The 16118-nt window shown below is 37.6% G+C and overlaps 2 long non-coding RNA genes across 2 annotated transcripts in view; both read right to left on the bottom strand.

Annotated features, from left to right (window-relative positions):
- Positions 1-5877, bottom strand: part of LOC111925364 (uncharacterized) — a 33248-nt gene extending 27371 nt beyond the window's left edge. The window contains exons 1-2 of the long non-coding RNA XR_015289074.1: positions 5531-5877; positions 3707-4716 (exon numbers count right to left, since the gene is read on the bottom strand). This is a non-coding gene — a long non-coding RNA (uncharacterized LOC111925364). The remainder of the gene's footprint in view (positions 1-3706; positions 4717-5530) is intronic.
- Positions 5878-7399: 1522 nt separating this feature from the next.
- Positions 7400-15733, bottom strand: LOC147655558 (uncharacterized). Its single transcript, XR_015289081.1, has 2 exons — positions 15579-15733; positions 7400-14356 (listed from the first exon to the last, which is right to left on the bottom strand). It is a non-coding gene; the product is annotated as an uncharacterized LOC147655558 (long non-coding RNA).
- Between the last annotated feature and the right edge of the window lie 385 nt (positions 15734-16118).

Here is a 16118-nt window from a genome sequence, read left to right as displayed (position 1 = left end):
ATTTAGTATACAGCAGAGATCCTCCTAATTAAAATTAATTTAAAACTGCTTCTTAAATTCTTAAATTATTGCATTCATACTTTGCTGAAGAAAACAGTAAAGTAACTAAGATATTTAACTGATATGCAGGAAAAATCCAACAACTTACATATCCTGGAATAACAATTCTTTCTCTTGTGCTAAAAAACAAACTCTTTCCAATTTAGTACAGCAAAAGATTTGGTGTTCTGAAGACAAATGCAGGACAAGGTCCAGAGGAACTAGAACTGTAGATGACAGTCAGCTCCCATGTCAGAAAATGTCTGAAATCATAATCAAACATGTTGCCTACTACAATTATGAAACATCATTCAAATATCCTGAAGAGTCAACAAATAGACCATAATAATTCTAGAGGCAAATACTGGTGCACAGATTTTTCTAGTGCTTCATTTCAACTTACAAGCTTCTTTAAATATTATTATTATTTAGACCTTGTGGAAATTTACACATATGCCCTCTTGCTATCTGTCCTCTTCTGCAAAAGTACTATTAACTGATATCTTGTTCAACCTCTTTCAAAGTTGAATGACTTCCAAAATAGACATTTAGATGTTTTATTTATGAAAGTAATCGCATTATACAAAGCACCATTTCCTAAAAATATGCTGTATTGTACAGATGAATATTTTCTTTTGAAATCTGCAGAACCAACCTACCTGCTGTGCTTTATTACAGAATACAAAATCATCATGAAAATAAACAAAAACCTGGTTGCCTTTGAAACTGTGTAGAAGCTTTCAGCAAAAATTGCACTTTCTTTTCAGGAATATGGTTCACTCCCCTTTTCTCCCTTTTCCCTTTTGTTCAGTTTACAAAATTATCTTGAAGACTGATGCGACTCTAAAGGTGTGTATCGTGCCTGTACAGTATGAAAACTCTCCATCTTACCAATGTCAGCAGCAGGATGTAGACTGCCCAGAGAAGTTGTGGACAACTCCTGTGAGACAGTCTAATGGAATGTGTCCTTGTACACAGCATGGGGATTGGAACTGGATGATCTTTAGGACCCCTTCCTTTGGCTTTATAAAACTATGGTTTTGTGATGACACACCATACTGAATAAACACTGCAGATCATTCTGCCAAAGTTTAAGCTACTCCATCTGAGCCCAACACAGTAATCCAGCTGGGTCCACCAGATGCTCTCGGCTGGATTCACTGGAAACAGTACCATTGTTCTTCCACTGGTCAAAGCCTCATTCTTATCTTAAGCTTCTTGATATCTGACATAAATACTGAAATCATCTGAGGCACTGGCACGCAGAGGAGATATTCTGTACAAGGAAAATGTTCTCCAGACTAACAGGTCTGGAAAAACAATTTTATCCTGAGTGAGCACCAGATGCATCAAATTGGCAATCACAAAGTCACCACATCATACAGAGAAGAACCATAAACAAGGAACAACAAAGAGTAGTGGGTATCAGACTTGATGCCAGAATGCCATTTGGCAGGCTCTTTGTTCACAGACTTGTCAATGATTTCAGACATCACTCATCCCAACAGAGCTTTATTCATCACTCTGCTTCTACACATGCAGTTACTGAATGTATTACACAGAAACAGCAACATAGCCATTTTCCCCAAGAAAGACAAACCATCTCCCTGTAAGTCGTGTCTGAGAGCTGTTGCTTGAACTGATTCCCAGACTGCCTATCTCAATAATGAAAATGGATTTATTTAGATGTTTGAAGAAACAGCCTACAAGCCCAGTGGCAATGCACATGGGAAGAAAAAGAGTTTGCAGTTTCATTCATCTGTATTTCAATAGAATCACAAAGTCATTAAGGTTGGAAAATATCTCTAAGATGAAGACCAACCATCAGCTAGTATCACCACCACATTCACCTCTAAACCATGTCTTCAAATGTCATATCCACACATTTTCTGAACACTTTCAGGATGGTGATGCCACCACTGCCCTGGGAAGCCTGTTCTAAAGCTTGGTCACTGTTTCCATGAAGAAATTTTTCCTAACACCTAACTAAACCTTCCCTGACATAAACTGAGGGCACTTCCTCTTAACCTATCACTTATTAGCTGGGAAAAGTGGCTGAAATCCACCTCACTACAACTTCCTGTCAGAGCAATAAGGTTTCCCTTTCCTCCAGCCTAAACAATCCCATCTCCCTCAGCCACTTCTCATGAGACTTGTGCTCTTCACCAACTTCACTGCCCTTCTCTGGACACATTCCAGCACCTCAATGTTTTTCGTGTAGTGAGGGGCCCAAAGCTAAACAAGAGACTTGAAGGGCAGCCTCAGCAGTGCCTTGTACAGGGGGACGATAACTTCCCTGGGTCCTGCTGGCCACACTAATTTTGATACAAACCAGGATGCCATTGGCCTTCTTGGTCACGTGGACACACTGCTGGGTCATGTTCCACCTGCTTGTTGATCAGCACCACCAGGGTCCTCTTCTGCTGGTCTTTTCTCCAGCCACTCTGATCCAAATCTAGAGCACTGCAAGAGGTTGGTTCTGACTCAAGAGCAGGAGCCAATGTTTTGCCTTATACATCTTGTATAACCTCATACAGTTAGCCCAATCTTCCAGCCAGTCCAGATCCCTGTGCAGAGCCTTCCTACCCTCTAGCAGATTGACACCCCTGCACGAAAGAGAGTCACTCATGGGGCAGGCCATAGTTTATTTAAATTGAGCTCTTAACACTAGACATATGACTGGCCCTCCTCAGGGCTGCCTCTCCTTAGTAGTAAACTGAAGAACTGAGCCCACCTACATTTAGCTGGCAAGGAGAGTCTTCACTGAAAGGAGTAAGGACTAAGCACGAAGAGTTTATGGCCTTCTGAGACAATGACTGAATAATGAATATTACTGTCTTCCTTATCCCTGTTGGAAGCTTTTTTACTTCATCTTATGATATTATGTCTTGCTCTTACAGAAGGCACCTTTGAATTCCATGTGCATCTGAACAGAGTCACAGGTGATGGACCCTTGGGCAGGACCAATGTCTGACAGCATAGTTTTTTACTTTAATTTTAGTTTTCCATTCCCCTGGTTTGGTGAGGGAAAAAGGCTAGAAATCACTGTTGATGCCTCAAGTTCTCCGAGACTTGGGCACTAATGTTCTTATGCTGTGTATAAAATATTGTGATTAAATATCTCACAGATATAAGTTGTTATGCATAGTTTGATAACATGTAGGCTATTATATGTAAAATGATATCACTTGAATTCACAAAGGGAAAGTGATAAGTAATGGGACCTAGAAGGGACAAATAAAAGTCAATAAGGAGATACATATGAAGATGGGAATTTGAGTAAAATGTTTTACTGGTGATGTATACTAGCATATAATTACTTGAATTGATAATCCTATTTTACATATTTAAGTGTATACTAATCTATTTTGCTTTCAGAATGAGACAATATAGCAATGTTAGTATATATAAGCACCTGAATCACACCAAATAACACTGACAGCTTGATTGGGAACAATAACTGAATAGCAGACCTGTGGGACTGAGCTTCATGCTGTTAAAATGTGAATTTATACAATATGTTGCTGCTGGGCTTGCCTGGCATTCAGACAACTTTGCAGATGTCAATTTACCTGCGTAATCATATGATAATTTAGTAAAATTAGCATGAAATGTTTCAGTATCTCCATGTAGTTAGCTCATAATTGTAAAGTAAATATGTATTTACCAAGGTGTTTTCTTGCCCCATGGTCTCATAGTGACTTTGTTTACTGGTTTATTATGTGTATGTAGAAGGTGTTGAAGCAGACGTGTCACAGAAATGTTACTCAAAATACCGATGAAATCAAGATAATACATTGTGGAAGGAGGAAAAAAAAAAGTGTGAAGCATCAAAATGCCTTCCTGTACTGTAGTAAATGAGTTTATTCTCATTTCTCATTTTTTTCTCATTTGCCTTGGTAGAAAGGTAAGCCTCAAAAAAAACCAAAAAAAAAACCAAAAAACCCCCAAAACCATAAACAAACCACCACTTTAATTAGCTTTATTTACAATCTGTGCAAGGTTAAGTCCTCACAAAAGAAATACAACAACATCTAAGAGGAGCAGAGATGATATATTCTTGATAATTGATAAAGAGATTTAATTAAAAATCTTTTGGCAAACAGGCATTCACAATCCTCTACCCTCCCCAACTGCCATGCTAATTCTCAGTACGTAAGTTTCATCTCAGCTCCACCCTTAGATCTTCTGTTTGCCCTTGACCTGCCTTACATAAATTTTCCCAGAGATGCCCTCACTGGCTGATGGGCTCACTGTGTTCTCCAGTGAGTCCATTATTGAGAGGGCTGGAACCAGCTGTGTCCACCACAGAGCAGACCATGATACCTTCCTTCAGAGGCCATCCCTGCAGCTCCCACCTCCCCACTACCAAAACCTTTCTACCTAGAGCCAGTGCAGTAAGATATACTTCCTTCTGAAACCAGAAGTTTCAATTTCCCTGCACTTTTAATAAAACACATGTACAAACATATATACTACAAGGAAGTGCAATCTTTTAAGTTAAAATAGGATATATTTTCTTATTTTCCCCAAAGGAAAAACAAGCTTTAAACAATTTTAAATGGGGACCAAACATCATTGTTACCTCAGAATGGATAGTTTGTTTTTCAAAGCCAGACATAGCTCCTGCTGTCATTTTGCAGTGGCTACATTGTAGGAAGGTACCTCCACACCTGCCTACCAATATGAAAGACAGGAAAGTTCATTCCACTCGAGTCACTGAATTATCCTGCTAGTAAGTGAAATCACATTCATGGGCAGGGGGAGGGGGAAGGGAAGGGTTCTTCTATTCAGCTTGTCAGCATGATACCCTTTTTGCCACAGGAGACTTTCAGAGAGATGATAATTTACTTCCAGCACAGTTTAATCACCAGAGATGCATTACTCAGAACACCCCATTTCATTATAAAACTGTTACTGTTCTCAACATAGTTTACAAAAGCTGAATGTGTAGCTATGACTTAGGTTTAGATGAAAGAGTAAAGTTACACAGTAGCTACAGGAACTAATCAACCATATCTGAAGCATAAGATTAGAAAATTAGGATATCTGAGAAGAGCCGCTTTTAGTTGTAGTTCCTTCTGTAATTCCTGACTATATTGATTCAAGTAAACAACATAAAAAAATAGAAGTTATGCACTGACAGATTTTGTGCTCAAGACAGTTGGGAAGCTAGGAGTATACCCCAGGTGCTAACTCCTCATAAATAGACATTAAGAAGGACGTTTTCAGGTTAGGTATCCATCATGAAGCAGCCCAGTACTAGGACATCTAGAACACCAATGAGTTTGTATTTCCAGGCTGTGTAAGCAACTATCCCTAAATCACACCTGACTGGCCTAAATGATTGTCATGGAGTTACTTTACCTTTAAGGGAGTTGGAGTTGCTGGGAACTGCCTGGAGTCTTTTCTCCTGACCAATTATCGGTCATTGCTGGGAATTGACAGCAGTTTAGGCCATTGAAAAGTGGGATCAACTTGTGAACCCTACCTTAAAATGTAAAAGCAGAGCTCTCTGGGTTCTCTTTGTTTCTGGCTGTGGAGGGTGGCGGAGCTCCAGGCCTCCCGTCCCTGCCCAGGCCATGCGGCCGGGCGGGGACAGGGCCGGGCCTGCCCCATCTCCCGGCCGGGAGATGGGGGGGGCTGGGGAAGGTTTTCCCCGGGCCGGGCCGAGCCGATCTCTGGCTCGGCTGCAGGTTTTGCTGTAGCTGAATTCACTGGAGACTGCAGAGTGAAGAAGGAGAGAGGCTCAGGACCTGCAGCGAGCTGGAGCGGCAACTACACTCTCCAGAGCAGCTATGAAGAACTTTCCATCGCAGACGGCTCCAGCTCCTGTTCGGCAGAGATCACCGAACCATCTACAAAAGCCTGGGCAAGATGTTAACTCTTTCATTACCAAAATGAGATTTGCAGATTAATCTTTTTATCCAGAGAGAGAGAAAGGGAGTCATCAACATGAAAAGAGACTTTATAAACTACCAGTGACAGAAAAGAAGCTTCAGAAAAGGTAGAGAATTAAGAAGATGCTTTAATTAAGCTGAAATATCTTTCTGTTAAAACTATGGAAATGGACATTAAGGTCTTGAAAACACTCCTTTAATTAATGATACAGTATCTAAGGAGGAATAAAGTGTTCAAAGTGTAAATTTGAGTAAAAAGTAGAGTAATTATGGTATAGTGAAGTGCTGGGAGATTTGAAGCCTTGAGAGGCAATGAGAAAACTGTTTTCTGGTGAAGCTCACAGAAACAGATGAAGAAGACTTTCTTGCCTTTGAATAACTTATCCTTAAAAATGCTATCTCTAGACTCATGGCCCATACACACTTCAGAGTGATGTGAAAATGGGAGGAGTGAACTCTAATAATAGCAGCTCTGGGCAGCTAACATTAGGGCAATGGAAAACTATAACAAAAATAGTTTTCTTGTGAGAAACTCCATAAATTAACAAGAAGAAACTTCTGTTTTTCTACAAAGACTGGTGAAAAGACTGTAGCAAGAATTGGGACTGTTTTAACCATCAAAGTTCCAAAGTTTTTGTCTCTGTTATCATGTGAACAAGGGAATAGTGGGTAGATAGGGGATGAAAAGGTTTTTCTGGAAGTTTATTCTGGTGTTCTTATTGTTGTAGTTTGTCAATAAACTTTCTTTTTTTCCCCTTTTAAGTTGTATGCCTGTTTTGCTCTTGTTCTAATCCATATCTCACAGCAAGAAATAAGTAATTTTCTTAGTTATTGGTTTAAAACAATGACAATGACTCCATCTCTAGTTTCTTTTCTGTAAATAGATGCTGCAAATGAAACCAGTTAAGGAAGGAATAAAATGTATTTATTTTACAGTGATAATCTTAACAGAATCACCTCTGCTCATACCTAACAAAAATATTTAATTTCCCAAAAGTTGAACAGGCATTTGTTAAAATAGTTCCACAAGAGTTTAAAAGATCTAACTCTCTGTGAGGTTGTCTCTATCTCTTTATTGGCCAATGTTTGCAATAACTAAAGCAACACACACTGTGGCATTCCCAAATTGTCTTTTTGTCTCATTCTTTATATGCTTCTAATTTTTTTTTTTCCCTTCACCTTTGGCAGTACTGAGACATAAAAATACTCAACTGCTTTAATGAACATTTGGAATTTACTGCTTTATTATAGTATATGTTATTTTAACAGACCAGTCTGGCACCTAGCTCTAAAAAAACATTCTCCCTAATATCACCTTGCTCTGAGTTTATTTGACTGGGAGTTAAGTCTGAATTTCTACTTATTAGGGAGGATCATCATGGCATGTCTTCCCTTTGGTAAATGGAGACCATTTAATGTCATTTGCCTGTACAGGTGTATACAGAGAACTAGATAATGTCTTACAGCTTACACTGTACTGCAGAACTATGATAGCAGAATTCTACAGGAACACAGAGGCTGAACATGATTTTTTTTTTTTTTTACATGCCAAGCTTTATATTAGAGGTCTTTATCTCCCTGAATACATATATTCTACTGGCTGAAAATAAATTTTACTTATTCAAAACAAATGACTCAATTACATCCCCAGGAAAGGTGCCATCCTAAAAAGTAAAGAAATTGCATCAGAGCAACTGCTAAATTACAACCCAATGCATAGCAAAATTATTTATTGTCAGGATAACAAAAGATGTACAACTTATCTTGGGAATGAAAAGAAGAAAAACATTCTTGGTGTAATTTGAACAAAATTGATATTCAGCATCGATTGCTAAGCATTCAAATATCCTGTACTGATCATTAATAACAATCTAAGCCTCTGTTCAAACTCTGTCAGGGGATATTGCTTAGCCTCATATAACAGTCTAAAGAAAATCAAGACATGTACAATGGCTTTTTTCCATTTTCTGCTGCCCACCCCTGTTTAATTTTTCCTTCTTTTTTAAAGAAACATAAAGCATTAACAACTTGACCCCCTTTGCAACTTTCTGTGTCAGTAAATAGGGTCACCTACAGCTACCTCGTATCTCTGGAAAAAAACTGTCCAAAGAGGTTTCTGGGAAAAAAACTGCTGCAACATCTGTGCAGAAGAGCCAAAGAAAGCTGGTGTATTGGTTACTTTTTAATTTCTCTACACTCCCTTGCATCCCAGCAAAACTGCCCAGAAATAGTTCTCCTTTCCTCTTCATGCAACATGTCTCTTCACAGCAGTCTTAGAGAAGGAGTCTACAAAACAGTCCTTTATGCAGTGCTCTCAGACTGTAGTATTTCTTTTTTATAAGATTCAACAGCAGGAAGATAGAACTTTCAAACATTAAGGAAGAGCATTTTTATCACAGACACCAGGATGGAGAATAGTTGTGTCTTATTCTCTATTCCCTGGACAGACAAGTCATGAACTTCTTGGTGTTTACTAAACCCACAAAGCAGTAAAATCCCAACCACTTTTGACGCCAGGGGCAAAATGCTCATCAGGTTTTGAAGGCAGGCTTTCACTCATCAACAGCAATCACTACCAATCTGTTCAGCACACAGAGTAGAAATAATTGTGATTTAGATGTTTCAGTGCATTACTTGAATTTTAGAATTCCTATTGATCTAATGCTTTTAGAACACATCTTTAAGAAAGCTCATTGTTTCAAGTTAATTAATTGTTGTGATTCAGCTCTTTTAAAATAGTTTGCTTCAATCAATATTAACCTATAAACATTTATTGCACGTAATTTTTGTTTCACTCTTACAGCATTCTAAAAAGCAGTTGATCAGTGTTAGGTATGGGCAATGCACAGAGGAAACGTGCAACCTGTGTAAAGGAAAAAGTTATACAGACAGAGATAAATGCCATCCAATGTCCCCAATAGAAATACTCTCAATTCAAAACCAAAAAAATCTGAATTACTTGAGAGAAAAACCCACACTTTGAAAAAAACCCACCTAGACTTTGAAAGAACAACAGCATTGAATGATCTTGCAATAGGAAATGCTGAATATAGCCCTCTGTAGCAGTAAGAGACAAGCAAGATGTTACCATTACCATTAACAGCTGGAAAAATCCTATGTTCCAAATTGCCTCAGTGTATGTAATGTGAACTCTTGAAGAAACAGACAGGTATTATCCCCTAGTGTGTTAATAAGAAGAGACACTCTAATCACAAAATTAAATTTTAATTTTCTGACTAGACTGCAACTTAAAGGTTGGTAGTGATTGAAAAGTGAGGAAGAGGTGGAGGAAAGAAAAGAAACATGGAAGAAAAAATTAAGGAAAATGTTAATTAAGTAAACTTAATAAATAAGTATAATAAATAAGTAATAACATATATCACAGATTTTCTCAGAAGCTTTCAGTTCAAACAGAGTAGTCAGATTCATTCAAAAATTATTAATGAAAACTCAAGAAAAGAGAAACAGCTCTGAAGAGCCATTCCCATATGCAGAGGTAAAATGAGGCTAGATAGTGTTATTCATCAGTAGAACTGGTTTTAAACTGGAAACTCAGCTTGGTACTTTACTTGAAGCCTAAATTACATACTACAGCTCCACACTAATATAAAACTTCCCTACTTTTCTATATACTTGCATTTTCTATTTTTTAAAATTGTTATTTAGAAACACAGTTTACAAGGAGATAGTGAAGTTAAAAAAATAAAAAAAACATTACTTTTGGTATTAATGAAAAGATACACTGAGCAGCATGACTTGTCAGCAAAAGAAACATTCTTTGTTCAGGAAAGCCTCCTCTTCACAAGGACAGCACAATCTTAATTTTATGCTTAAACTCTTATTTAAGCATGTATATGGTACTGCCTCAACAGAAAAGGCAGCTGTAATCCTCTGTTTCGGCAGTTTCCCACATCCATGTCTAAGGCTACAATATGCCTTCCTTAAACCTTCCACAGGAATGTGAATAACTTGACATACTAATACTATGAAAACTATGTGGAATGCATTGAAAAATATACTGGTATTTACCAGCAACTTAAAAAATGTCACCGTTTTTTTCCTCCTTCCAATACCTGGCAGTATGTGTGTGGTTTTCTAGTATTAAGGTCCAGGGCAGGAGGGTGACAGAGACAGAAAGATAGTAAAAATGGGTGTCATATTTCAGGAAGTCCTTATATTTGTCACAAAAAAACCTACCACAGAAGCCATGTTGGTACCCCTAGTTTTGTTCTAGCACTTGGAAGTCATCATAAGCAGGCTAAAAGTAAAGTTTCCTATCCCAGGTTGACTCTGGTCCATAAACCTTGAAGACATGACTGAAAAACAGTGCAGCTTTAGCAGGAGACACAGATTCTTCCCCCATCTAATTTATGTTTTTCAGCATTTTATTTAGACTAAAGCCCAAGGGCTAGAGAGCACACACTACCAATTCATTTTATATGTGGACAGAAGGAAAATAAACAACCAAAGCTTAGACTCCTGCATGTTGAACTAGTGCTCCACACACTAAAGAGAGAAGGAGAGCCAGAGCCAATTGCAAACCTCTTCATCCTTCCAATAGGCTTCACAAGGCAGGGAAAAAATAGCTGCCTATCCCCAAAGGTATGACTGAGGTACTCATAAAAACCAATTTGGGGCTGTAAATAGGCGACTTCGCTGCTCACCTGCACCAAGTTCCCTTCTGCAGCATTTCTTCTGGTCTGACTTGATAACTTCCCTCTCTACATCCCCTTTTAATAATTGTCTGTTGCAAATCCTAAATTTTCTATGTTCCTTGAAAAGTGATTTAAATCCAGGACATAGGGATGTAAATTTTTTCCTTCAGTTTTGTTTGAGATGATTTGTGTTCAAACTACAGAAAACTGAACACTGTAATAAAAAGAAATAATTTATTTTCCCTATTTTTAATGATATTGTTTCCATATCAGACTTTTTAATGTGTTAGCTTTACGCTGCTACCAAGGGAGAGTAGTAAGGAGAACAGCAACATGCCTATGGAATATAGAAATGGCTGTCTGGCTTCTGTAGCATTAACTCAAGGTTAATGTGTGCTTGTTCAGTCACTGCTAAAACACTCTGTGGTCCCAAAATGTCTTTGTCCTTCATTCTTGCATAACTTGATGCTTACTATTGACTGCCCTACATATTTTCAGCATTCTACATCCTCTTACAGATGGATATGGAAGCCACTGCTGCTTGCACATGTGTTTTGGTGCATTTCTACAACGGTACATTAAACCTGAGAGGCCATTTCACACCAAACCATGACCCTCCATCCTATTTCTTCACAGGTTTTCTGAAAGCAACTAGAAAAATCCCCTAGATGGCATTTCCAGATTTTACACTGAAGTCTGCTTATAGATTGTACTTTGAGATTTGGTATCTTTAGTCTAGCATTCTCTCTTCATGAAGATCAAGTCACGCACCTCCTCTTTCTACCATTACATACCATGCCACCTCTCCACCTGACAGTCCTTTTGCAAGACAAGACACAAGAGCAAACACCTTGTCTTGAAAGCAGCAATACCAAATCTGACTTCCAGGTGTCTTAGATACTAGAATAAATTCAGCATTACTGAGGTAGGGTTAACATGGTTAGGAACGTCTTGATGCTTGGAGATTGCAAGACAAAGTCATAGGTGTTCAAATCCAATGAACTTCATGCTTCACTACATTCTCAATCAAAAAATCATCCCAATAACTAATACCAATTTCTAATGGCTAGCTGGCAAGTTTCTGAAGCTACTCTACACAGCCTCAACATTCATAAAACCTACTTCTATGAAAAAATGAATATAATGTCCTTAGGTCCATTTGCCTGTTGTTGACCCCCTTAGTAGGGATTAAAGAGATTCTACTCTATTATGGCTTAAACTAAGACACTGAAGTATGTATGCTGCCCAGATTGCACATAACACTTCTCACTACTAAACAGAGTAAGAACTACTAAGTAACAACATGAATTCAATTCATAAAAAAAGCTTGTGGAGGAACAGAGGGCAAACTATTTCTGCATTTCAGGCTCCAATTTGCAAGTTTGACACTATTAGTTTAAAAACATACTGGTGTACTGACTTTAAATTTCACTGCTATGTCAATAGTTTCATCTTTTTAAAATTTTTCAATTGAAAAACTTTCAATAAAAACTTTGTTTTAAAAATGAGGGGTTTTCTCTACTACTCCACAATTATATCTCAATTTTACCATAATGACACAGAAAGATCAAACACTGAGAACACTGGGCATATAATAATATAAGCAATATGCTAAAATACTTCTGGTTAAAAGGGGTTTTTTTGTTTTTTAAAATAAATATTTTCTTGAAATATTGAGATTCACTGGCAATGCAACCACCCAGTATGGCTTTTTTAGTCTTCTCACTAACATCTCTTCCTACCTGCATTAAACAGATAATACTGAGCTTTGTTTCTAATTATTGCAATGTCTCCAATTCAAGGGCTATGTATTGAAATGACCTTTCATTACCACTTCCTTTAATGCTTCAAAATCAGAATAAAATGCAGCCAAGTATTAATATCACCTTATTAATATCACCTTTTTAGGCATGTCTACAAAAGTTAAGGTAAATCAGGCTAAAGATGTTAAACAGCAACCATCCCAATGTATTTCTAGAAATTCTGTACCTGCACCACCACAGTAATTTTAAAGGACAAGATACAGTTTTCTTTAAGACAGCAAATCACAAGAAAAGTCAGCATCGTGTCTGAGTAGAAAGACGGAGCATTTAAGTCATCTGAGCCAATGTCATGTTTTCTCAAATGCTAAAGCTGTTTCTGAGAACAGGTTTGGAACTAGTGCTGTTCCAAACAAAGTTTACCTTATTTCAGAAAACCAGAGACTGTTATGAAAGGCAGGCTGCTCAAATATAAAAGCCTGAATTTCTGAGGGTCTAACAACAGATACTATATTTACCATACAAAATAGTATTTTTGCATATGTACAATATGTAGATGTCCATGTGCATCTGGATGGGCAGGACATTTTGCAAAAAAAGAAAGCAAAAATACAACCATTAATAAAGCTTCTTGTAATTATGTAAATGCTATCCTGAAAGATAAAACATACAGAGAATAATCATGCTGAAACAACTTTCACAATCTCTTTTAACCTGAAAGGGGCTCACCACAAGGATCATTGAGTCCAACTCTTAAGTGAATGGCCCATACAGGGATCAAACTCACAGCCTTAGTGTTATTAACACCATTCCCCAACCAACTATGGTAATCTTAAATTTATTTGCTAGACAAGACCTATACAGTCATATATTCATAAATCAACAGTAAGACATTCATTACATACTTCAATGAAAAAACAAAGTACACAACAATTATACTAATGGATTTTGGCCTATTTTATCCATACAATACAGTAAGAAAAAAAATTACCTTGTTAATGGTAAATGCATTTTACCTTGAAAACTTTTGTGAAAATTTTAGGCAGATTATCTGCTAGTGAAATATTATTTCCCTGAGGCTTTGATTTCCTATCCACTCCTGTTTTTCTTTTATTTTCTTTGGTTTTTACTTTACCTCTGAAAAGGCATAAGGTCAATGCAAAATTTATTTTTATCATTTTGCTTAAACCATGCAAATTCTGAGAAACCTATTTCCATTTAGAGAGAGCAGCCAAACACTATTGTATAATAATTCATTTTACATAGCTGGAGAGAAGGGACTTAATTTTAAACTCAATGCAGTGATTGTCCTGTTGATCAACTTACATGGCATAAAGGTGTCTACTTTGAAACCTTCAGCTAAAAACATCTTTCAAGAACTCTTTTATTCATTATAAATGCAAGTAAAATTAGACCCTGGAATAAGTGCCATACAGTTTAGCTATTAATACAATCAATTAAAACATCAATATTAACTGCAGTAACAGTAATGAGGTACCACATTCTTCATGTGTTTCTCACTAGGTGCTTATTTTTTCAGAAAAGCCTCCTGTCCCCTCAGAAATTCTCCATCACCCTGTAGCTACTTTTATTGTCAATTAATTGGTAATTGGATCCAAGAAATGCTGCTTATGACTCACATACCTAGAATATAGTGATCTAAAACTAAAACACAACTGGAAAAGTTTTAATTGCTCTATATTCATTTTAATTAGGCTAAATCTTAGAAAATAAGGTGGATGCTTGGCCAATAGGTCCTTCTTGAGACCTGAGATTAGATTTCTCAGGAAATATTCTAAATATTCTAGTTTCTTTTAGTCCTTTTAAAACAATAGTATTCCTGTGATTTATGTTTCTCCTCTAAGAACACCTGCTCTCTATTCAGCATTAAAAGTACCTGTCACCTTGAAAACTAGCATCCAGCTTTTTGAGTAATCTCCAATGAAAGGTATTTTCTTGCTGCCCCACAAGAAGTCACCTGCACAGCTTCGTGCGTGGGCTGCTAGAAATAAGGATATAAAAACGTAAGAGTCTCTGTACTCAAAAAGGGAAAATAATACTTCTATCTCTTCTTCAGTGGCAAATCTAGAAGCTGTAAACAACCGATGCTGTTCTTAAAGCTTGCACCTATAGTTTCACTACTTTGTCAGCTCCTCTTGTACATATTCCAAAGAGGCCATATCTGTTGATTTTGAATGCCATATGTAGCAAGAGAATGACACATCTTAAAGGGGTTACTGATGACATCTGCCTTCAAGGTGGCTAGTGCTGGTAACTTGGAATCATCTCTTTTGGCACAAGTCTACACAATGAATATGTGGAAGTCTCCAGGATCTTTTGAAATGCTAAATACATAAAGAGCAAAGTTATGATTAACCAAAATTTCTAAATTTTGGCTTAAATCCACTTGTCTAGCTCTCTATATAAATAAATTAAAACTATGACCTCAGAATGGAGAAAAAATAAGATCAATTCCTCATCTTTGTACAAGTGTTTTGCACTTTGCAAATGTTTTGTTTAATGTAGTTTCTTCTTAAGAAGGAATATGAGGTATTTTTATCTAATCTCTTTTTCCTTTTTTTCATGCAAGAAAGTATGAAAACCAGAAAAATGTTCAAGCTACTGCATGTACTTTTCATGGTACCCAAGTACTTTGTACTTTGCTAGGTACCCAAGCTACATTTTGACATGTATAAAATGCAACAAATTCAGAGAAGGAATGCACCTTAATTTTTCTAGATAGCTTACTCTAGCAGATGGAACATCTCTATAGAAGTCCTACAAAGGAAAGACTGTAGAAATCATTTACATTTTCAGAACTCTGCATGTAACAGAAAAAAAGAATTAGCATTTCTCTTGTGAATTGGTCTGCACATCCAGATGAGTTCTGTTTAAATGCATGTGTTAATTGAACTAATTGAAGATGCACTAGGTAAAAAATAAATAAAAATTATTCTGATGGCTATGTTCACAGATATCAAAATCACTGAATCACTAAGGTTGGAAAGTTACCTCTCAAAATTATAGTCCTAACCCTCTGCTCAATGGTAGTCAGCTGGGGCACATTGTCCAGAGCTTTGTCCAGCTGACTCCCGTATATGTCCAAGATGGAGACTCCACAACCTCTCTGCATGAGCTGTTACTCTGCTCAGCTCCCCTCACAGCAGAACAGTGCTCTCTTTTATTCAGATGAAACTTTGTATATGTGAATTTCTGCCCATTACCTCTTGTCCCTTCACTGGAATTGCCAAAAAGAGACTGCCTCCATCTTCATTCCCTCCCATGAGGGATTCATACATGATAAATTCCTGCTGAGCCTTCTCAGGCAGAAGAGATGGGAAGGATCGTCTCCTCTGGCCTGCTTCTGGCCTTCTTTGCTACAAGGGAGCATTATGGGGTCAGCTTCTTGTCCACTATGACCCAAAGACAATGCATCATGAGCTGACCACAAGCCCCATTCCCTGTCCCTCTGCATCACTGAGGGGTAGGAGGTAGAGAAAATCAAGAGTGAGGCTTAGCCCAGAATAAGGGAGGGGTGGGGTGAAGGTGTTTTAATTCTCATTACGGTACTCTATTTTGTTTGGCAATAAATTGAACTAATCTGCCCAAGTCAAGTCTGTTTTGCTCATGATGGTAACAAGTGATTGATGTCTTCTGGTCCTTGTCTCAACCCATGGGTCTTTGATTACATTTTCTCTCTCCTGTCCAGCTGAGGAAGGGAGAGAAAAAGCAGCATTGGTGGGCACCTGGCATCCAGCCAGGGA

The sequence above is a fragment of the Cyanistes caeruleus genome, chromosome 1 (assembly GCF_971803275.1).
Source record: "Cyanistes caeruleus chromosome 1, bCyaCae1.hap1.1, whole genome shotgun sequence".
In the NCBI taxonomy this organism is placed as follows: Eukaryota; Metazoa; Chordata; class Aves; order Passeriformes; family Paridae; genus Cyanistes; species Cyanistes caeruleus.
Note: the sequence above shows the minus strand (reverse complement) of the source record. Positions and strands in the feature narration are given on the sequence as shown.